At 42.2% G+C, this 22,824-nt stretch overlaps 1 non-coding gene across 1 annotated transcript; it reads left to right on the forward strand.

Annotated features, from left to right (window-relative positions):
* Window positions 1–448: 448 nt before the first annotated feature.
* Window positions 449–552, forward strand: LOC112759920 (small nucleolar RNA R71). Its single transcript, XR_003180383.1, has one exon. It is a non-coding gene; the product is annotated as a small nucleolar RNA R71 (small nucleolar RNA).
* Window positions 553–22,824: the final 22,272 nt, after the last annotated feature.

Here is a 22,824-nt window from a genome sequence, read left to right on the forward strand (position 1 = left end):
CTGGTTTCCCCACCCAAAGTTTGGGTGGTTTTTCCAGCCTGGGTTGTAAGTGTTGGAATGTGGATCATATGGTTGCCTTTGTTGATTTCCTACATAATTGGCCTCTTCCCAATCACCTCCTTCAGTGCTTACTTCCTCTTGATCTTGTGTGTGTATTGCAGCCACTTGCTTTGTTTCTAATTTCCTGGTGAGCTCTGCTAGTTGCTTGGCAAACACCTTGTTTTGGGCTAAAATTGTATCAACATGGTTCAGCTCCATGACTCCCTTAATGTTGTGTCTCTCTGAAGCATAGTAGTACTCATTCTCAGCCACTGTCTCAATCACTTCAATGGCTTCTTCCACAGTCTTTTTCCTGTTCAATGAACCTCCTGATGAATGGTCTACAACCTTCCTTGATTCATAAGAAAGTCCATCATAGAAAATATGCAATTGCACCCAGTCATGGAACATGTCTGGTGGGCATTTCCTTGTCAAATCCTTGAATCTCTCCCATGCCTCGTAGAGAGTTTCACCATCTTGTTGTCTAAAAGTCTGAACCTCAGATCGAAGCCTATTGACCTTTTGTGGGGGGTAGAAACGTGCCAGAAACTTGCTTTCCACCTCATCCCAGGTTGTTAGGCTCCCCCTTGGGAATGATTCCAGCCACTTAGCTGCCTTGTCCCTAAGTGAAAATGGGAACAAGAGCAATTTATAGGTATCTTCCTGGACTCCATTGGACTTCACAGTGTCGCAAATTCTCAGGAATTTTGTGAGATGTTGGTTTGGATCTTCATTAGCACTCCCACCAAATGAACAATGATCCTCCACAAGTGATATTAGCTGTGGTTTAAGTTCAAAATTGTTGGCCTGAATGGGTGGTTTCTGAATGCTGCTACCACAATTCCCAGAGGTTGGGTTTATGTATGAACCAAGAACCCTCCTCTCAGGAATGGCATTGTTTCCATCAGCCCTCTCATGGTTGTGAACTTCTCTATCCATGTTGAGATCTAAAGCTTCCTCAAAATTGTCCTCAGATTCTCCTTCAGATTCCTCTTCTCTCAGTACTCTCTTCCCTCTTGCTTCCCTTCTAAGTCTATGAAGGGTCCTCTCTGGTTCGGTATATAGAGGAGTTGATGTCTCTCCTCTCCTACCTGTCATACAAGAACACAGCACAGGCACCAAACAAGTGAAATACTCTTGGTTAATGGAAGAGTATGGTTAGAGCAGTTGAGGAATTAATTCAAATAGTTAGTGAGTCAGTGAGTTAGTTGCTTGAATTTAAAGGCATAAAGAAAGAAAACAAGTAACAGAGTGCAGAAATTAAAATTCAACAAGTAACTTGAACTGAATTAACAAAGCAAGAAAAATGCTCAATCTAGTTAACTTCCAATTTGAGAATTGTCAATCGAAAACCAATCCCCGGCAACAGCGCCATAAACTTGATGCGCATAAACTTGTTATGCTACGATTTAGGAAATTGCACGATCGGCAAAATTCCTTCCGGCAAGTGCACCGGTTATCGTCAAGTAAAAACTCACAATAGAGTGAGGTCGAATCCCACAAGGATTGGTTGAGTGAGCAATTCGGATTAGAAGTATGTTCTAGTTGAGCGGAATCACGATTTAGATGAGAATTGCGGAATGTAAAATTGCATGAATTAAAGAGCGAGAAGCTAAATTGCTGAAATTAAAAGGGATGGGGTGATTGCATGAATTTAATTGCAGAATGTAAAGAGAAAGTGGTAAATCAGAAATGGGGAGTTCATTGGGTGTTAGGAGATATTGAGATCTCCGAATCAAAACAACTTTTATCCCTTCCTCAACCAATGCATTCATTGAATTTTTCTTGGCAATCTTATATGATTGGATCCCAATCCCTTGGCTCACCAATTCTCTCTAAAAACAAACAAATTCCCAATCCCTTGGTTTAAATGTTCATAAGAAGAGATGATGCTTGATCACTGATTATACCACACAGTTTCATGAACCACAATTTGGTAGGATTACATGTCACAATATCCATCCAAACCCCAATCCAATTCACTGTGAGAAAGCTTCTCTAGCATGAATCCTCCATTCCTTTCCCAAGGTTCCGAAGGATTCCAATTATGGGTAGTTTCTTTTCCAAGACAACTACCCAATGGAATTAGATCGAGAAGCTTTCTAACAAAATTCAAGAGAAAAGATTGAAGAAGAAGATAAAACTATTATTGATTCATTGAATTACAATAGAGCTCCCTAACCCAATGAAAGGGGTTTAGTGAGTCATAGCTCTGAATTCAATTACAAAACTAAAAGAAAATGATCCAAAGTTCTCCGTGTATAAAACTCCTCGAGTGTGTGTCTCAACCAACTTAAATTCTATCCTATTTATACACTTTCTAAATTGAGCTTCTGTTGTGTTTCTTGGGCTTTGAGGCCTTTCCCTGATTTCCTTTTGCTTTGGGTTTATGATCTATAATCCTGATGAGGCTGCTGATCCAATTCTGTAACATTCATTGAACCAACTTAGTGATAATCAAGTAATACACAAGACTCAACAAATTGAAGCTCCAGACTCATCAATTCTTCAGGCCCAATCCCATAAACATGATATTCAATTGGGTTTCATACCATAATACGTTTAAGTTAATGTTTGTGCTCAAATGCTAACTTAAACTTCAATATATTTGGCCCAGAAACCCCTTTCAAAAAGTGACGTTTAAGTTGAAGTTTAAGTTTCAGTTTAAGGTTAAACTGAAGCTTAAACGTGGAAATGGGAAAGCAACCCTGGAGGAAGGAAATAGTCGAACACGTTTAAGCTTCAGTTTAAGGTTAAACTGAAGCTTAAACGTGGAAATGGAAGAAAGCAACCCAGGAGTGTGAAATGTCGAACACGTTTAAGCTTCCGTTTAAGGTTAAACTGAAGCTTAAACGTGGAAATGAAGAAAGCAACCCTGGAGGAGCAATTGGGTCGAGCACGTTTAAGCTTCAGTTTAAGGTTAAACTGAAGCTTAAACGTGGAAATGGGAAAGCAACCCTGGAGGAGAGAAATAGTCGAACACATTTAAGCTCCAGTTTAAGGTTAAACTGGAGCTTAAACGTGGAAATGCTCCTGGTGCCTTTCTTACTTCTGGCGTTTAACCTCCAGTTTAAGGTTAAACTGGAGGTTAAACGTGGAAATGCTTCCTGGTGAGAATTGTGTCGAACACGTTTAAGCTCCAGTTTAAGGTTAAACTAGAGCTTAAACGTGGAAATGCTCCCTTGGTGAAATTCTCATTCTGGCGTTTAACTTCCAGTTTAAGGTTAAACTGGAGGTTAAACGCCAGTTCCAGCATTTCTTAGCCTTCATGATTCTGGCGTTTAAGCTCCAGTTTAAGCTTAAACTAGAACTTGAACTCCACATGTGATATTCAAGCTTCCTTTATTGATTTTGTTGCTTCCTTGCCTAGCCTCTTCTTCCCTGAAATCATCCAAACAATTGCATCAAAGTCTTGCAAAATTTCATGAGAAATCTTCCATTCATAGCATTCAAGTAATATAACTAAAAACTCATGGAATTTGCATCAAAATCATACTGTTTGGATGGTTCATTCCTTTGGTATTCATTTAACCATTCTTGGTTACTTTAAGCTCAAGAAAATGCATAAAACAACTAAAACTAACAAAAAAAATGCTAGTAAAACTAGCCTAAGATGCCTTGGCATCACTTTGGCCAAGAATTGACGACGTAAACTGGCGTTCAACGCCAGCCTTCTGCCCAAATCTGGCGTCCAGCGCCAGAAAAGGATCCAGAACCAGAGTTGAACGCCCAAACTGGCACAGAAACTGGCGTTCAACTCCACAAATGGCCTCTGCACATGCTACACTTAAGCTCAGCCCAAACACACACCAAGTCAGCCCCGAAATTGGATTTATGCATCAATTACTTACTCATGTAAACCCTAGTGACTAGTTTATTATAAATAGGACCTCTTACTATTGTATTAGGCATCTTGGGATTATCTTATGATCCTTTGATCATGTTTTAGAGGGCTGGCCATCTCGGCCATGCCTGGACCTTTCACTTATGTATTTTCAACGGTAGAGTTTCTACACTCCATAGATTAAGGTGTGGAGCTCTGCTGTTCCTCAAAGATTAATGCAAGTACTACTGTTTTCTATTCAATTCATCTTATTTCACTTCTAAGATATCCATTCGCACCCAAGAACGTGATGAAGGTGATGATTATATGTGACGCTCATCACCATCTCCCTTATGAACGCGTGTCTGACAAACACTTCTGTTCTACATGAAATAAGCTAGAATGAGTATCTCTTAGATCTCCTAACCAGAATCTTTGTGGCGTAAGCTAGAATGATGGCGGCATTCAAGAGAATCCGGAAGGTCTAAACCTTGTCTGTGGTATTCCGAGTAGGATTCAATGATTGAATGACTGTGACGAGCTCCTAAATCGCGATTGCAGGGCGTTAGTGACAGACGCAAAAGGATAGTAAATTCTATTCCAGCATGATCGAGAACCGACAGATGAATAGCCGTGCCGTGACAGGGTGCGTGAGCATATTATTCACTGAGAGGATAAGATGAAGCCATTGACAAGGGTGATGCCTCCAGACGATTAGCCGTGCCGTGACAGGGCATTGGATCATTTTCCCGTGAGATGACCGAAAGTAGCCATTGACAGTGGTGATGTATCACATAAAGCCAGCCATGGAAAGGAGTAAGACTGATTGGATGAAGATAGCAGGAAAGCAGAGGTTCAGAGGGATGAAAAGCATCTCCATTCGCTTATCTGAAATTCCTACCAATGAATTACATAAGTATCTCTATCCCTATTTTATTATATAATATTCAAAAACACCATTATCACTTTATATCTGCCTGACTGAGATTTGCAAGGTGACCATAGCTTGCTTCATACCAACAATCTCCGTGGGATTCGACCCTTACTCACGTAAGGTATTACTTGGACGACCCAGTGCACTTGCTGGTTAGTTGTATCGAAGTTGTGACAATTATGAATTAAGATCAGAGCACCAAGCTTTGGAGCCATTACCAGGGATTGTTCGAGCCTGGACATCACAATTTCGTGCACCATTGCTTCACTTTTGGGATTAAACAACTCCACCACTCCATAGGGCTTTATTTCTTTCACCATAAAAGGTCTTTCCCATCTAGAACGGAGTTTGCCAGGCATGAATCGAAGCCTTGAGTTGTAGAGGAGGACCTCATCACCTTCTTGAAAGTCCTTCTTTCGGATGTGATGGTCATGGAATGCTTTAGTCTTTTCCTTGTAAATCCGGGCATTCTCATATGATTCGTTCCTCAAACACTCAAGCTCCCCTAGTTGTAACTTCCTGGCTTCACCCGCCTTGGCTAAATCCATATTGCCCTGCTTTACCGCCCAATAGGCTCGATGCTCAATCTCCACCGCAAGGTGGCATGCCTTACCATAGACGATCTGGAAGGGACTCATCCCTATCGGAGTCTTGTAGGCCGTTCTATACGCCCATAATGCATCTCCTAACCGGAGGCTCCAATCCTTCCTTTGTGGATTGACAACTTTCTCCAAAATCCTCTTAATTTCCCGGTTTGACACTTTCGCTGTCCATTTGTTTGCGGATGATAAGCAGTAGCAACTTTATGTGACACTCCGTAGCGCTTGAGCAATGCTTCTACCTTCCTTTTACAAAAGTGGGATCCTTGGTCGCTCACGATTGCTCGTGGCTACCCATAACGGCATACAATGTGATTCCTAATAAAAGAAACAACGGTATTGGCATCGTCAAGGCAGGTAGGTATGGCCTCTACCCACTTTGACACGTAGTCAACCGTTAACAGAATATACAGATACCCACTAGAGTTAGGAAAGGGTCCCATAAAGTCAATGTCCCATACATCAAATATCTCACAGAACAACATAGGTTGCTGAGGCATTTCATCCCTTTGGGATGTGTTTCCCGACTTCTGACACTGATGGCAGGACACACATAACATGTTAGCATCCTTGAACAAGGTTGGCCACCATAATCCACAATTCAACACTTTTTTAGCGGTCCTTTGTGGGCCAAAGTGGCCGCCACATTCGGACTAATGGCAAGCTTCAAGAATCGGTTGGATTTCGGACTCCGGGACACATCTTCGAATTACTTGGTCCATGCCCCTCTTCCACAAGTGAGGGTCATCCCAAATATAGTATTTGGAATTACTCCTCAACTTGTCTCTTTGGTTTTTCGAAAAAGTGGGAGGGAAGATTTTTGCAACCAAGTAGTTTGCCATTGGGGCAAACCAAGGAAAGCTATCCGACACAGCATGCAGACTATCCAATGGGAATGAATCATTGATCGAAAATGGATCAAACTTCAAATTCTCAATGCGGCTTAAATGATCCGCAACCAGGTTTTGAGATCCACTCCGGTCCCTAATCTCAATGTCAAATTCTTGCAAAAGCAAGATCCAACGTATGAGTCTAGGCTTTGACTCATTCTTTGTCAATAAGTACTTTAAAGCTGCATGATCCGTGTATACCACTATCTTTGATCCTAGCAAATAAGATCTGAATTTATCTAAAGGATGAACAATAGCTTGGAGTTCTTTTTCAGTAGTGGTATAGTTGGATTGTGCTGCATCCAGTGTTTTAGAAGAGTAAGCAATGACATAAGGAAGTTTACCATCGCGCTGTGCAAGCGCGGCACCTACATCATGGTTTGACGCATCGCACATTATCTCAAATGGCAACGTCCAGTTGGGGCCTTGCACAATCGGTGCCGTGGTAAGAACTCTCCTTAGCTCTTCAAAAGCTTTCACACATTCACTATCAAACTCAAAATCCACATCTTTTTGGAGTAGGCACGGCAATGGCAAAGCAATCTTGCTGAAGTCTTTGGTAAAGCACCTATAGAATCCTGCATGTCCCAAAAACGAGCGGACCTCCCTCACAGATGAGGGGTGAGGTAAAGTGGTGATAACATCAACCTTGGCTGGGTCTACAGAAATGCCCTCATGAGATACTACATGTCCTAACACTATACCTTGTTATACCATGAAGTAACATTTTTCAAAATTTAAGACAAGTTTAGTGTAAACACATCTAGCTAAGACCTTGGCCAAGTTCTCTAGGCAATAGTCAAATGAAGTACCAAAAACACTGAAGTCATCCATAAAGACTTCCAGACAATTCTCCATTAGATCAGAGAAGACACTCGTCATGCACCGCTGAAAAGTAGCGGGTGCATTACATAGACCAAATGGCATCCTTTTATAGGAAAAGGTGCCAAACGGACAAGTAAACGTGGTCTTCTCCTTATCTTCAGGAGCAATATGAATCTGGAAGTAGCCAGTAAATCCATCAAGAAAGCAGTAGTGAGATTTACCTGCCAAACGGTCTAACATCTGATCGATGAAGGGAAAGGGGTAATGGTCCTTCCGTGTAGCGGCGTTCAATCTTCTGTAATCAATACACACTCGCCACTCATTTTGTACTCTTTTTGTGACCATTTCATCATCGTCCTTTTTTTACCGTTGTGATACCCTACTTCTTGGGAACAACCTGGACCAGGCTCACCCACTCACTGTCGAAGATTGGGTATATGATATCCGCATCCAGTAATCTGGTGACCTCTTTCTTCACTACATCAAGGATGGTTGGGTTGAGCCTCCTTTGCGGTTGCCTAACCGGCCTAGCTCTATCTTGGAGAAATATCCTATGCATGCACTTGCGGGGGTCAATTCCCACAATATCCGCTAGGCTCCATCCTATTGCTTTCTTGTACATTCTTAGAATATCTAGGAGCTTTTCTTCTTCTTCACTTGAAAGCTCACTAGCAATAATGACCGGAAACCTTTGATTGTCCTCTAAGAAAGCATACTTCAAATGAGATGGAAGGGGCTTCGGTTCACTCTTTGCCTCAAGCTGAGGTTCCTTTTCATCAAGCTCATGGTGTTCATTCTTGACAACTTTCTCATGTTCATCCTCTTGGTTATCCGTCTCTTCAACAATAGGGTAGCACAACTTGTTGTGGTCTTCTTCTTGCACTTCCGCTACCACTTCATCAATTACATCACACCGGAGCACGAAATATTCTTCGGGAGGGTGTTTCATGGCTTCTTCTAAATTGAACCTGATAGTCTTGTCTCCAACCTCAAAGGAATATGAACCGGTGAAGGCATCTAACTTGAATTTAGAGGTCTTGAGGAAGGGTCTACCAAGTAGAACGGAAAAGGAGTTTCTATTTTTGGTTGGGGGCATTTCAAGGATGTAAAAGTCAACCGGAAAAACCAAATCCTTGATCGCCACAAGTACATCTTCTGCTATTCCCATCACCGTGATCATACTTTTATCGGCTAAAGCAAACCTCGCCGCCGACTTCTTTAATGGAGCTAAATTCAACCGCACATAGATAGAAAGTGGCATGATGCTTACACAAGCTCCCAAGTCACACATACAATCATGGAAAGTGCATCCACCAATACAACAAGACACCAAACAAGGTTCAGGGTCACCACATTTCTTTGGAATAGGTTCCATCAAGGAAGAAATTGAACTACCCAAGGATAATGTCTCCAATTCTCCTATCCTATCTTTGTGTGTACACAAGTCTTTCAAAAATTTCGCATACTTTGGAATTTGTTGAATAGCATCAAGAAGGGGTATGGTCACCTCAACCTTCTTGAACACTTGAAGCATGTTCAATCAAATTCCGGTGTTTTCTTTGCTTTCTTCACCATGGAAGGGAATGGAATAGGAATGGACTCATCCACTATAGCTTTCCTCTTGGGTTCCTTGAGATTTACTCCTTCTTCCTCATGCCTTTTGTCTACCACCTCTTCTTCACGTGGAGCTTCTTCCTCATAAATGTCTCCCATGACCCTTGGAGGTATCTCCTCTAATGTAGTCCCCGACCGTAGAGTGATGACATTAAGACTGCCTTTTGGGTTTGGTTGGGGTTGGGATGGAAGGTTAGAAGAGTTTGAGGGTTGGTTGGTGTTGTTGTTGGGAGTTGATGGTTGGTTTGGCATGGTCATATTTGAAAGCATGTTGGTGAGGTTAGCCAATTGAGCACCCAAGGCATCAAATTGAGCCTTATTGCTCTCATCTCTTTTCTCCATGGCAGATCTAAGCTCATCAACTTGATTGTTGGAAGATTGAAGAGTTTGGTTGGATTGTTGTCTATGGTGTGGTGCTTAGTACATGGTGTAGTTGTTTTGGTTTTGGTTGGAGTGGCCTTGGTTGGCTTGGTAATTGGTGTTGCTATGGTGGTATTGGGATGAGGATTGGTTATTATTGTGATGAGAAGAAGAGTTATTCCATCTTTGGTTTTGATTGCTTCCTTGTGCATTATCTCTCCACCCTTGATGTTGATTACCACCTTGATGGTAATTGTTTTGGCCTTGAGAATGATAAGATCGAGGGTTGTTGTAATTCACGTTGCCTACTACAAGAGCATGTTTCTCTTGAATTTGATGGCATTGATTGGTGTAATGTGTGGTGCTAGAGCACAAACCACAAATCCTAGGAGGGCCTTCAAGTTGAGCAACCAGAGGTGGGCTTGGATGGCTTGGATGGAGTAGTATTCCTTTTGATTCTTTTGTATTTGGGTAAGGATGGTGGTCATATCCCCAAGTGCTTTGGTTAGACTTGATTCGGAAGGGGATGGTTCTACCACACCCTTGAGAGGATTACTTCTCACCCTTGTATGTTGTGTATCCTCGGCAACATCCTTTATCAAATTCCAAGATTCTCCCTCCGTCTTGTTTTTTGAAAGGGAACCGCCACTAGAAGCGGTGAGCAATCTTCTATCTTCCACACAAAGACCTCCGTTAAAGTAGCTAATGAGCAAGTGAGTGCTCATTCCATGGTGTGGACAAGATTCCAATAGCCTCTTGAACCGAGACCAATACTCATACATACTCTCTTGGTCTCTTTGCATTATGCCCGAAATCTCCTTCTGGATGTAGTCGGTCTTTTCTGGTGGAAAGAATTTATCTAGAAACTCTCTTCTCAAGAAATCCCAATTAGTCACAATCTCATCCGGTAGCGAATAAAACCATGTCTTCGCTTGCCCTTCAAGAGAGAAAGGGAAGGCAAAAACCATGATAGCCACCTCATCAGCTCCATGCCTTCGAGCCGTAGAACAAGCAACTTGAAAATCTCTTAGATGTCGGATGGGGTCTTGACCCGACAACCCATGATATTTAGGAAGTAGATTTATCAAGCTACTCTTCAATTCAAAGTTTGGATCAAGGTTAGGATACCTTGCTTGCAACGGTTGAAGTATGATATCCGGAGCTCCTTGCTCATGCAAAGTGATCTGCCGTGGCTCCGCCATGTGTGGCTCACCTGTAGGATATAAAGATGTGTTATTAGTGCCAACAGAAGAATAGAAAGTAGGGGACTCTAAGTCACTCTCGGTACCGCCTAGTGATTTGGTATGTTCCTCAAGAGAGGCCGAAGTACTAGCCGTATAATCCAACCGCCGTCTAGCTTGCCGAGTATGTAACAAAGTTCTTTCAGTCTCGGGATCAAAATCGGCTAAGCCAGAATTCGGTTGAGGAAAATACCGAATCACTAGATGTCACCGAGAGGGACTTGGAGTCCACTACTTCCTATTCTTCTGTTGACACTACTAATACATCTTTGCATCCTACAGGTGAGCCATACATGGTAGAGCCACGCCGGATCACTTTGCATGAGCAAGGAGCTCCGGATATCATACTTCAACCGTTGCAAGCAAGGTATTCTAACCTTGATCCAAACTTTGAGTTGAAGAGTAGCTTGATAAATCTACTTCCTAAGTATCATCGGTTGCCGGGTCAAGACCCCATCCGACATTTGAAGGATTTTCAAGTTGCTTGTTCTACGGCTCGAAGGCATGGAGCCGATGAGGTAGCTATCATGGTTTTTGCATTCCCTTTTTCTCTTGAAGCGCAAGCAAAAACATGGTTCTACTCGCTACCGGATGAGATTGTGACTAATTAGGATTTCTTGAGAAGAGAGTTTCTTGATAAGTTCTTCCCACCGGAGAAGACCGACTACATCCGGAAAGAGATTTCGGGTATAATGGAAAGAGACCAAGAGAGTTTGTACGAGTATTGGTCTCGGTTCAAGAGGCTATTGGAGTCATGTCCACACCACGGAATGACCACTCACTTGCTCATTAGCTACTTTACCAGAGGTCTTTGTGCGGAAGATAGAAGATTGCTCACCGCTTCTAGTGGCGGTTGCCTTTCGAAAAACAAGACGGAGGGAGAAGCTTGGAATTTGATAAAGGATGTTGCCGAAGCTACACAACACACAAGGGTGAGAAGTAATCCTCTCAAAGGTGTGGTAGAACCATCCCCCTCCGAAGCAAGTCTAACCAAGGCACTTGGGGATATGACCGCCATCCTTACACAAATCAAAATGGATCAAAAGGAATACTACTCCATCCAAGCCGTCCAAGCCCCACCTCCGGTTGCTCAACTTGAAGGCCCTCCTAGAATTTGTGGTTTGTGCTCTAGCACCACACATTACACCGACCAATGCCATCAAATTCAAGAGGAACATGCCCTTGTGGTAGTCAATGTGAATTACAACAACCGTCCACCCTACCCTTCTCAAGGTCAAAACAACTACCATCAAGGTGGTAATCAACATCAAGGGTGGAGAGATAATGCACAAGGAAGCAATCAAAACCAAAGGTGGAACAACTCTTCTTCTCATCATAACAACAACCAATCTTCATCCCAATACCACCATAACAATACCAACTACCAAGCCAACCAAGGCCACTCCAACCAAAACCAAAACAACTAAACCAAGTACCAAGCACCACACCATAGACAACAAAATCAAAACCAAACTCCTCCATCTTCCAACAATGAAGTTGATGAGCTTAGAGCCGCTATGGAAAAACGAGATGAGAGCAACAAAGGTCAATTCGAGGCCTTGAATACTCAATTGGCCAACCTCACCAACATGCTTTCAAAGATGAACATGTCAAGCCAATCACCAATCCCCAATAACAACACCAATCAACCCTCAAGTTCCTCTAACCTTCCATCCTAACCCCAACCAAACCCAAGAGGCGGTCTCAACGCCATCACTCTATGGTCGGGGACTACATTAGAGAAGATACCTCCAAGGGTCATGGGAGAAATTCATGAGAAAGAGGTAGTTGTTGAAGCTCCACATGAAGAAGAGGTGGTAGACAAAAGGCATGAGGAAGAAGGAGTAAACCTCAAGGAACCCAAGAGGAAAGCTATAGTGGATGAGTCAATTCCTATTCCATTTCCTTCCATGGTGAAGAAGGCGAAGAAGACACCGGAGTTTGATTTGAACATGCTTCAAGTGTTCAAAAAGGTTGAGGTAACCATACCACTCCTTGATGCTATTCAACAAATTCCAAAGTATGCAAAATTTTTAAAGGACTTGTGTACACACAAGGATAGGATAGGAGAATTGGAGACATTATCCTTGGGTAGTTCAATTTCTTCCTTGATGGAACCTATTCCAAGAAAATATGGTGACCCTGGACCGTGCTTAGTGTCTTGTTGTACTGGTGGATACACTTTTCATGATTGTATGTGTGACTTGGGAGCTTGTGTAAGCATCATGCCACTTTCTATCTATATGCGGTTGAATTTAGCTCCATTAAAGAAGTCGGCGGCGAGGTTTGCCTTAGCCGATAAGAGTGTGATCACAGTGATGGGGATAGCGGAAGATGTACTCATGGCAATTAAGGATTTGGTTTTTCCGATTGACTTTTACATCCTTGAAATGCCTCCAATAGAAAATAGAAGCTCCTCCTCCGTTCTACTTGGTAGACCCTTCCCAAAACCTCCAAATTCAAGTTAGATGCCTTCACCGGTATATATTCCTTTGGGGTTGGAGACAAGACTATCAAGTTCAATTTAGAGAAAGCCATGAAACATCCTCCCGAAGAACATTCTGTCCTCCAATGTGATGTGATTGATGAAGTGGTAGCGGAAGTGCAAGAAGAAGACCATGACAAGTTATGCTACCCCATTGTTGAGGAAACAGATGACCAAGAAGATGAACATGAAGAAGTTGTCGAGAATGAATCCCATGAGATTGATGAAAAGAAACCTCAACTTGAGATGAAAAGTGAATTGAAGCCCCTTCCATCTCATTTGAAGTATGCTTTCTTAGAGGATAACCAAAGGTTTCCGGTCATTATTGCTAGTGAGCTCTCAAGTGAAGAAGAGGAAAAGCTCCTAGATGTTCTCAGAAAGTACAAGAAAGCAATAGGATGGAGCCTAGCGGATATTGTGGGAATTGACCCCCGCAAGTGCATGCATAGGATATTTCTCCAAGATGGAGCTAAGCCGGTTAGGCAACCGCAAAGGAGGCTCAACCCAGCCATCCTCGATGTAGTAAAGAAAGAGGTCACCCGATTACTGGATGCGGATATTATATACCCAATTTCCGACAGTGAGTGGGTGAGCCCGGTTCAAGTTGTCCCCAAGAAGTCGGGCATCACAACGGTCGAGAAGGACGACGGTGAAATGGTCACTAAAAGAGTACAAAATGCGTGGCGAGTATGTATTGACTATAGAAGATTGAACGCCGCCACACGGAAGAACCATTACCCCTTACCCTTCATCGATCAGATGCTAGACCGCTTGGCAGGTAAATCTCACTACTGCTTTCTTGATGGATTTACTGGCTACTTCCAGATACATATTGCTCCTGAAGATCAGGAGAAGACCACGTTTACTTGTCCATTTGGCACCTTTGCCTATAAAAGGATGCCATTTGGACTATGTAACGCACCCGCTACTTTTCAGCGGTGCATGACGAGTGTCTTCTCCGATCTAATGGAGAATTTCCTGGAAGTCTTTATGGACGACTTCAGCGTTTATGGTACTTCATTCGATTTTTGTTTAGAGATCTTGGCCAAGGTCCTAGCTAGATGTGTTGACACTAACCTTGTCTTAAATTTTGAAAAATGTCACTTTATGGTACAACAAGGTATAGTGTTAGGACATGTAGTATCTCATGAAGGCATTTCTGTAGACTCGGCCAAGGTCGATGTTATCACCACTTTGCCTCACCCCTCATCCGTGAGGGAGGTCTGCTCGTTTTTGGGACATGCAGGATTTTATAGGCGCTTTATCAAGGACTTCAGCAAGATTGCTTCACCATTGTCGCGCCTACTCCAAAAAGATGTGGATTTTGAGTTTGATGGTGAATGAGTAAAAGCTTTTGAAGAGCTATGATAATGTGCGATGTGTCAAACCATGCTGTGGGTGCCGCCCTTGCACAGCGCGATGGTAAACTCCCTTATGTCATTGCTTACTCTTCTAAGACACTAGATGCGGCACAATCCAACTATACCACTACTGAAAAAGAACTCCTAGCTATTGTTCATGCTTTAGATAAATTCAGATCTTATTTGCTAGGTTCAAAGATAGTGGTATACACGGATCATGCAGCTTTAAAGTACTTATTGACAAAGAATGAGTCAAAGCCTAGACTCATACATTGGATCTTGCTTTTGCAAGAATTCGACATTGAGATTAGGGACCGAAGTGGATCTTAAAACCTGGTTGCGGATCATTTAAGCCGCATTGAGAATTTAAAAATTGATCCATTTTCGATCAATGACTCATTCTCATTGGATAGTTTGCATGCTGTGTCGGATAGCTTTCCTTGGTTTGCCCCAATGGCGAACTACTTGGTTGCAAGAATCTTCCCTCCCAATTTTTCGAAAAACCAAAGGGACAAGTTGAGGAGTGATTCCAAATACTATATTTGGGATGACCCTCACTTGTGGAAGAGGGGCGTAGACCAAGTAATTTGAAGATGTGTCCCGGAGTCTGAATTCTAACCAATTCTTGAAGCTTGTCATTCGTCCGAATGTGGTGGCCACTTTGGCCCACAAAAGACCACTAAAAAAGTGTTGGATTGTGAATTCTGGAGGCCAACCTTATTTAAGGATGCTAACCGGTTATGTTGTCTTGCCATCAGTGTCAGAAGTCAGGAAACGCATCCCAAAGGGATGAAATGCCTCAGCAACCTATGTTGTTCTGTGAGATAGTTAATGTATGGGACATTGACTTTATGGGACCGTTTCCCAACTCTAGTGGGTATCTGTATATTCTGTTAGTGGTTGACTACGTGTCAAAGTGGGTAGAGGTCGTACCTACCCGCCTTGACGATGCCAATGCCGTTGTTTCTTTCATCAGGAATCACATTGTATGCCGTTATGGGTCGCCACGAGCAATCGTGAGCGACCAAGGATCCCACTTTTGTAACAGGAAGGTAGAAGCATTGCTCAAGTGCTATGGAGTGTCGCATAAGGTTGCTACTGCTTATCATCCATAAACAAATGGACAAGCGGAAGTGTCCAACCGGAAAATCAAGAGAATCTTGGAGAAAGTGGTCAATCCACAAAGAAAGGATTGGAGCCTCTGGTTAGGAAATGCACTATGGGCGTATAGAACGGCCTATAAGACTCCGATAGGGATGAGTCATTTCCGAATCATCTACGGTAAGGCGTGCCACCTTCCAGTGGAGATTGAGCATCGACCCTATTGGGCAGTAAAGCAATGCAACATGGATTTAGCTAAGGCGGTTGAAGCTAGGAAGTTACAACTAGAAGAGCTTGAGTGTTTGAGGAACGAGTCATATGAGAATGCCCGAATTTACAAGGAAAATACTAAGGCATTTCATGACCATCACATCCGGAAGAAGGACTTTCAAGAAGGTGATGAGGTCCTCCTCTACAACTCAAGGCTCCGATTTATGCCTGGCAAGCTCCGTTCTAGATGGGAAGGACCTTTCAAGGTGAATGAGATGAAGCCCTACGGAGTGGTGGAATTGTTTGATCCCAAGAGTGAAGCAACTTTCAAAGTGAATGGACATAGAGTGAAGAAGTATCATGGTTGTAAGCCCTCAAGAGAGCTAGAGGTGTACATATTGGAGGATGCACCAAGGAGAAAGGAAGCTTAAGAAAAGGACCGTCCAACTTAAGGACATTAAAGAAAAGTGCTTGGTGGGAGGCACCCCACCGTGGTAAGATCTTCCTTGTTTATACCATCTTGTTCGTATCTTTAGTTTCTTGTGAATTTTGTGATCTTTTGATGATTGATTGAGTGCATAGAAATGATAGCTTTGTTAATTTTGTTGGATAGGTAGAATGTTTATGTAGATAGGATGTGAAAAAGATAAAGAAAACAAAACTTTTTCTTTGAAGAAGGGCACCGACACGCCAGCGCACAGTGCGCGCGCGCCGGTAGCAAAATTTCACTCTAGGGCCACAAACCCGAGAGTCATGCCCACTTCGTGCCCAACTAGCGCCAGGCACCGATGCATTCGCGTACATGCCGCCTTCGCGCACCCTTGCAATTCAACCATCGACGCGCCAGCGCACGGTGCGCGCGTGCGCCGATGGAGATATGTGGACTCTCTGGTACAAAAACCAGAGAGTTGTGCCACAATTGGGCCAACCTTGTGCCAAAATTGAAGCGTCCGCGCGTTGTGCGCATCCGCGCCAGTTGTGGAATACCTCAAGCACGTGTCCACGAAAGGTGCGCGTCCGCGCGCCTACCTCACTGATTCACTCTGGTACAAAAACCAGAGACTTGAGCCAACTTTGTGCCCCTTCTGTGCCTGAGGCACAACTCCCCTCGCGCGCGCGCCACTGACGCGCACGCGTCCCCTGCTAACATCATCACCGACGCGCCAGCGCACCTTGCGCGCGCGCGCCGGTTGCGCGAGTTAGTTTTATACTTCGCGCCTTGCCCTATTTTTCTTTCTCTAAAACCCTTTTCTTTCTTAGTTTATTTTCCTTCTCCCTCCATCATCTCCCTTCTCCTCTTCTTCTTTCCTAGCCCATCACCACTGTCTCCGGCCACTCACCGGCGATAACCAACTTTTTCCGGTGGCACTACACCTCTCCCATTTTCTTTCTCATCTTCACAAAAGAAGATTCAACCTTGTTCCTTCATACTTTTCAAGGTTTCACTTTTTCTACTTCTCTTCTTTATTTTCTCTTGCATTATTTCCTATAGTTAGATGCTTCTTATTGCTTTACTTAGTTTCCCTTTTACTTGCATGATGATGTTTCTTGCTTTTTGTTTGCTTACCTTTCCTTTTTCATTATTTCTCCATGGATGTTGAATTTGAGCTTAATTTGCATTAATAGATCTTTTGTCATTCTTTTTCTTATCTTTCCCATTGTGTGATGTTTATGTGATTATTGATGTTCCATTTTGGGCTTTGAATTGGTTTAGTATCTCATAATTGCTCATTGCTTGATTATTGCACGCCAAGTGTTCGAGGAAATGCACATATACCATTTTGGTTCATTTTAATCATATATTTTTCAAATTGGTGCTCCCTCCTCATTCACTTACTTTCTCTTAAATGCATTGAGTCTAATTTGTGTGCTTAAAGTTTATACTTGCCAATTAGATATTAATTGAACATGACTTGCTCTTTATTATGGATGCTTGAGACTACTCTTCTCATGCCATTGCATGCTTTACTTCCTCTTGTATCCCATGCCAAGTGTTGTGACCCTTGCTTTTACATTCATCATGGGCACCACAAGTCACTTACATGTTTTTTGTCAAATTGATTCTTGGGTTTAATGTTTTCCTTCCTTCTCTTCCTTTTCAGGATGGCCACCAAGAAAGGCAAGGAGATAGCTTCAAGAAAACCGGCCACAAAAAGGGCACCCCAAAAGTCAAATTCTAAGGCGCGCTCTTCATTAGGAGCCAAACCCCTATCTAAGAAAGGGAAGACACCTACTCCTTTTGATGAGAATGACAAGGGCAAACCGGCAAAAGATTCCTCAAGGTTCCCCAACTGCTTTTGTGAACTTATGTTTCCCTCCATCGCTCAAGGATGGGAGTTTCTTTTGAGGAAACCAAGGGAAATCAACCTCTCTTGGGTGGAAGAATTCTACACTAACTACCATCTTCCCTCTCTTCAATCGGTATACATACACCGAAAGCAAGTCTCAATTTTAGAAGAGGCTATTCAGCAAGTGCTTAATGTCCTAACAGTGCCAAGTGACATGGATGGCTACCAAGAAGTCTTACGTCAGCGAGAGAAGTATGGATTCGATTGGGACTCGATTTTCTGAGGCATTGCTGAGCCAGGGACATTTTGGACCCAAGGTCGACTCCGGATGAGGCCCAAGAGCATTGACGCTCGCTTCCTCACTGTGGAAGCTAGAGCTTGGGCCCAGATCCTATCCCACTATGTGCTACCTAGCACCCATAACTCGTCCCTCACGGCAGACCTCGCCTTGCTTGTTTGGTGTGTTCTCACGGAGAAGCTGGTGAATATTCCGCTTCTTATCAGGCAAGCGATGAGTCAAGTTCACGACCGGGGTAATTTGCCATTTCCAGCATTGGTGTATGACTTAGTTGCTGCTATGGGTATTTCTTGGGAAGCCAAGGACAAAAAGATCATAGTTCCGGCTAAGGGCAATGTGGTCCCAAGCGGGAAATACCTACACCTTCCCATGAGCAAACCAAGCCTCGACATGGCCCCGCCACTTCTTTTTCTTTCTAGCTCATCATCACCACCACTGAGTTCTACACATCAAAGGATAGAAGATCTTCACCAGAAGCTTGATAGATATGAGTGGCGCAACCACCGTCGGTACACTTACATCAAGAAGCTTCTGCGTTGTGTTACCTCTAGCATGGAGGAACCTGAAATGTTCACATCCACCTCAAACACAAGTGATGGAAGCTCTGATGATGGGGATAGTGAAGGTTCCGGTCCCGACCGTCCCTTGCGTATTATTCGTAGCACGGAGGACCGTGCTAACGTCTAAAGTGTGGGGAGGTCGTTCGACCGATCTCCATGGGTAACATTCTCTTCCCCTCAATACCCATGGATTTATCTTTTGCATAGAAGTTAGTATATTGCATGTGTAGTTATTTTTGCTTGTAAATACCCTTGCATGATAATTAGTTTCTATAGAGTTACTTGGTCAAAACAATAACTTTCTTTTCAGGAAACTGTGTTCTGGGTGACCTACCAAAATTCTGAAATTTTTTTTGCAGTAAACTTGCTTTAAGAATGTATTTTGGAATATAGTGATTGAGCTAAGAACACAAGTATGAAAGTTTTGAGCCTATTGCATGGTTACATCTTTTAACCATTATTTCCATTCTTGTGTGCATATCTCTCTCTCTATGATTGTGATCCTTGCTTTGTCTGATTCTATATGTCCATTGCTTGGTGTATGAATGCATTTACATGATTGAGGATATCATTTCAATAGTCACTTTTAACAAATGGCCTTAATCCTTTTATCTACCGTTGCTAACCAATTTTGAGCCCATGATAAACCCTTTTGTTCTTAAATAGAGCACATAAACAACCCTAAGTGAAAAGCCATGAATGTCCCTAAATTTGAATCCTTGATTAGCTTAGGTAAGTTAGGATGTGTGTCATTCAAATAGGAGGGTATACTTGGGAAATTTGGGTAGATATATAGGTGTGTAATTGTAGTGTAATTGAAAAATTCTAGGATTTGGGAACATACTCATGTGTTGAATGACGAAACTGTATGCAGTGAAACTTTTGTTCACAAAGAAACCCCAAGAAAAAGGGGATAATAATAATAATAATAATAATAATAATAATAATAATAATAATAATAATAATAATAATAATAATAATAATAATAATAATAATAATAATAATAATAATAATAATAATAATAATAATAATAATAATAATAAAAAAAGAGAGAAAGCAATGAAAGGGGACAAAGATGCCCCAAGATAAAGTAACAAAAACAATGCATATGGGTGTGAATTGAAAAGAATACATGAGTATGCAAAAAGAGTAAAACTCAAGGGTGGCTAGGTAATATATTGTAGTTGTATAGGTTGTTCTATGCGTCTAGTAGATCCTAGGTTGATCAAGGACTCAAATTTTAAGCCCACGTGGCCATATACATCCTTACCTTCACTCTAGCCCCGTTACAACCCATGAATAAGACCTCATGATACTTGTAAGCATGCATTAAGTAATTGTCAATTGTTAGATGAAAGACAAATCTTGGAAAGCACGATTAGGAGAAGATTGAGTGACGAACCCTATACACTTGAGCGAATAGAGCGGATACACTTCCGGTGAGGGTTCGATACTCAATGCTTGTTCTCGGCTTTCACAAGCGTTCGTTTAGCAAGTCATATGCATTCCATGGTGATGTTCAATTTGGTAGGATTCATGAATCACATTCTATTTTCACCCTATATGCTCACATGTATTCTTGGAGGATAGATTTACTCTTGACCAAGTAGGTAGATGATTTTACATTAGTTGCATGCATCTATTTAGGTAGTTTGCATTTCATAAACCCTTTCCCATCATGATCTTTGGTCTTTTTATTTTAAGCATGAGGACATGCTTGGTTTAAGTGTGGGGAGATTTGATAAACCCCGATTTTGTGGTTTATCTTGTGCTTATTTTGGGGGATTTTATCAATATTTCTCACACCTATTCGCAAGAAATGCATGGTTTTGTGTTCACTTCCCAATATTGCTCCATGATGGAAAACCTGCTTATTTTGCCTTAAAATTGCCATATTTTAATCCTCTTCTATTGCCATTCGATGCCGTGATGTATTTGTTGAGTAATTTCAGGAATTATAGGGTAGGAATGACTTAGAAGAGAGGGAGAAAGCATGTATAAAGAGGGAGGAACATGAAGAATTAGAATCTTGGGAAAAGCAGCATCGGCGCGCCCGCGCACTCCACGCGGACGCGTGGATGAGATTGGCTGGAAGCGGCGCGCAAGGATGGACGTATCCGCGCGGATCAGAAGATTCCTATCGACACACACGCACACTGGGCGCGCACGGGTGGGAAGCTGCACGTGACCTCATTAAAGGAAATCGTGCCTGGCGATTTCTGAGGCTCATCAGGCCCATTTTCAAGTTGTTTCTGCATGGAAAAGACCCAAGGATGCTAGGGGAAAAGAGGGGATCAATCATTTTTACACTAAGACATAATTTTAGCTAGTTTTTGGTTCTTTGGTTATTCTAGAGAGAGAAACCCTTGTTCCTCTCTAGATCTAGTTTTAATTTGATCTTCCCTTGTTGATTTATGAATTGGATCTTGTTAATTACTAGTTTTAATTGTTCAATTTGAATTCCTTGTTACAATTTTGCTTATATCTAGTGATAGTTTTATGAATTCTTGTCATTGTCATTTTATACCCATTTCATGAATGTTGTGAATCTTGACTTGTTATTACATTGATGATTTCTATGTTTAATCTTGTTGTTTGGATGATTGTATGTTGATAATTGTTAGTGGGTACTTGTAGATTTCAATTTGATTGCTATTTTGAACATGTGTTTTGTTAATGCTTACCAAGTGTTCGATGAATTGTTTACTTTGATTATGGAGTAGTCTTCTTTACTCTTGGCCTAGGTCAAGGGAATTGGGTAAACTTGAGTCATTGGGTCAAATGGATTTGATGATTTCGGAGCCCTTGGTGGTCAATTTGATACTCATTGACGCCAACCTACTACTAATCCAATTAGTAGGTAGGTTGGGACTTATGGGTTGATGTGATCAAAGCCATTTGACGTACTTCAAGTGTAGGAGTAGATATCACGTACTTAAGACTTTGAGGGTATACTTAATGAGCTTGGTTCCTCATAATTGTCAAGATACGGTTGTTAGACAAGGATCGTGACCTCAATTCCCATGCCTAGCCAAGAGTTGCTTTTATTATTCATATTTGAAAACCAATTTTCCTAAATTATTTGCTTTAGTTACAGTTACTTGCTTGGTTTATAATAGAATTAAGTGGAATGTTGCTTGTTCATTGGAATTGCTCATGTTTTGCTTAGATAGTTGAATTAGTCTGTTGCAATTTAAGATTACTTGCTTGTTAAGATTCCCATTTATTTTCATGCTCATAACTCACAACCCCGGATTTCTAACCAATGTTGAAGCACATGTTTGCCCATTTCTTGTGAGACGACCCGAGGTTTGAATATTTCGGTTATTTCTATTGGGGTTGAACTTGTGACAACCAAATCCCTCTCTAAATTTGACCCCCGAGGATTGTTGTTGGTAGAGCTATACTTGCAACATGGTTTTATTGGAGAAAATCTTTACCAATACACCCTTGGGAGCCTGTCACGTACGCGCCATGCGTGCGTGCGCGCCGATTGCTTTTGTGATCCACGCGTGCGTGCCAAGTGCACGTGCGCGTCGATTAGAATCTTCTGATCCGCGCGGATGCGTCCATCCTTGCGCGCCGCTTCCAGTCATCCTTATCCATGCGTGCGCGTGGAGTGCGCGTGCGCGCCAATGCTGATTTTTCCAAAAATTCAAATCTTCATGTTCCCTCCTTTTGTGCATGATTTCCTTCTCTCTTATAGGTCATTCCTACCCTATAATTCCTGAAATCACTCAACAAATACATCACGGCATCGAATGACAATAGAAGAGGATTAAAATATGGCAATTTTAAGGTAAAACAAGCATGTTTTTCATCATGGAGCAATATTAGGAGGTGAACACAAAACCATGCATTTCTTGTGAATAAGTGTGAGAAATATTGACAAAACCTCCCAAATTCTACACAAAATAAACCACAAAATTGGGGTTTATCAGCAGCTTCAATCGCAACCGATACAACCGGAACTCGACACAACCGTTAGAAAAAACTCAGAATCTCTAACCAAACACAACAAAATACTTATTTTCAAAGGTTCCAAAATGTAAACGCTTACCATAACAAATGAGTAATGACTAAACCAAACTGTAGCAGCTTCGACGGTGGTTCCGGTAGCCACAGAACCGTTCCAGCGGCCAGAATCACGGTGACGCAGCCTTCTCCTCCTTCGGCAATAACTCCCACAACAGCAA

The sequence above is a fragment of the Arachis hypogaea genome, chromosome 16, assembly GCF_003086295.3.
Source record: "Arachis hypogaea cultivar Tifrunner chromosome 16, arahy.Tifrunner.gnm2.J5K5, whole genome shotgun sequence".
Classification (NCBI taxonomy): domain Eukaryota; kingdom Viridiplantae; phylum Streptophyta; class Magnoliopsida; order Fabales; family Fabaceae; genus Arachis; species Arachis hypogaea.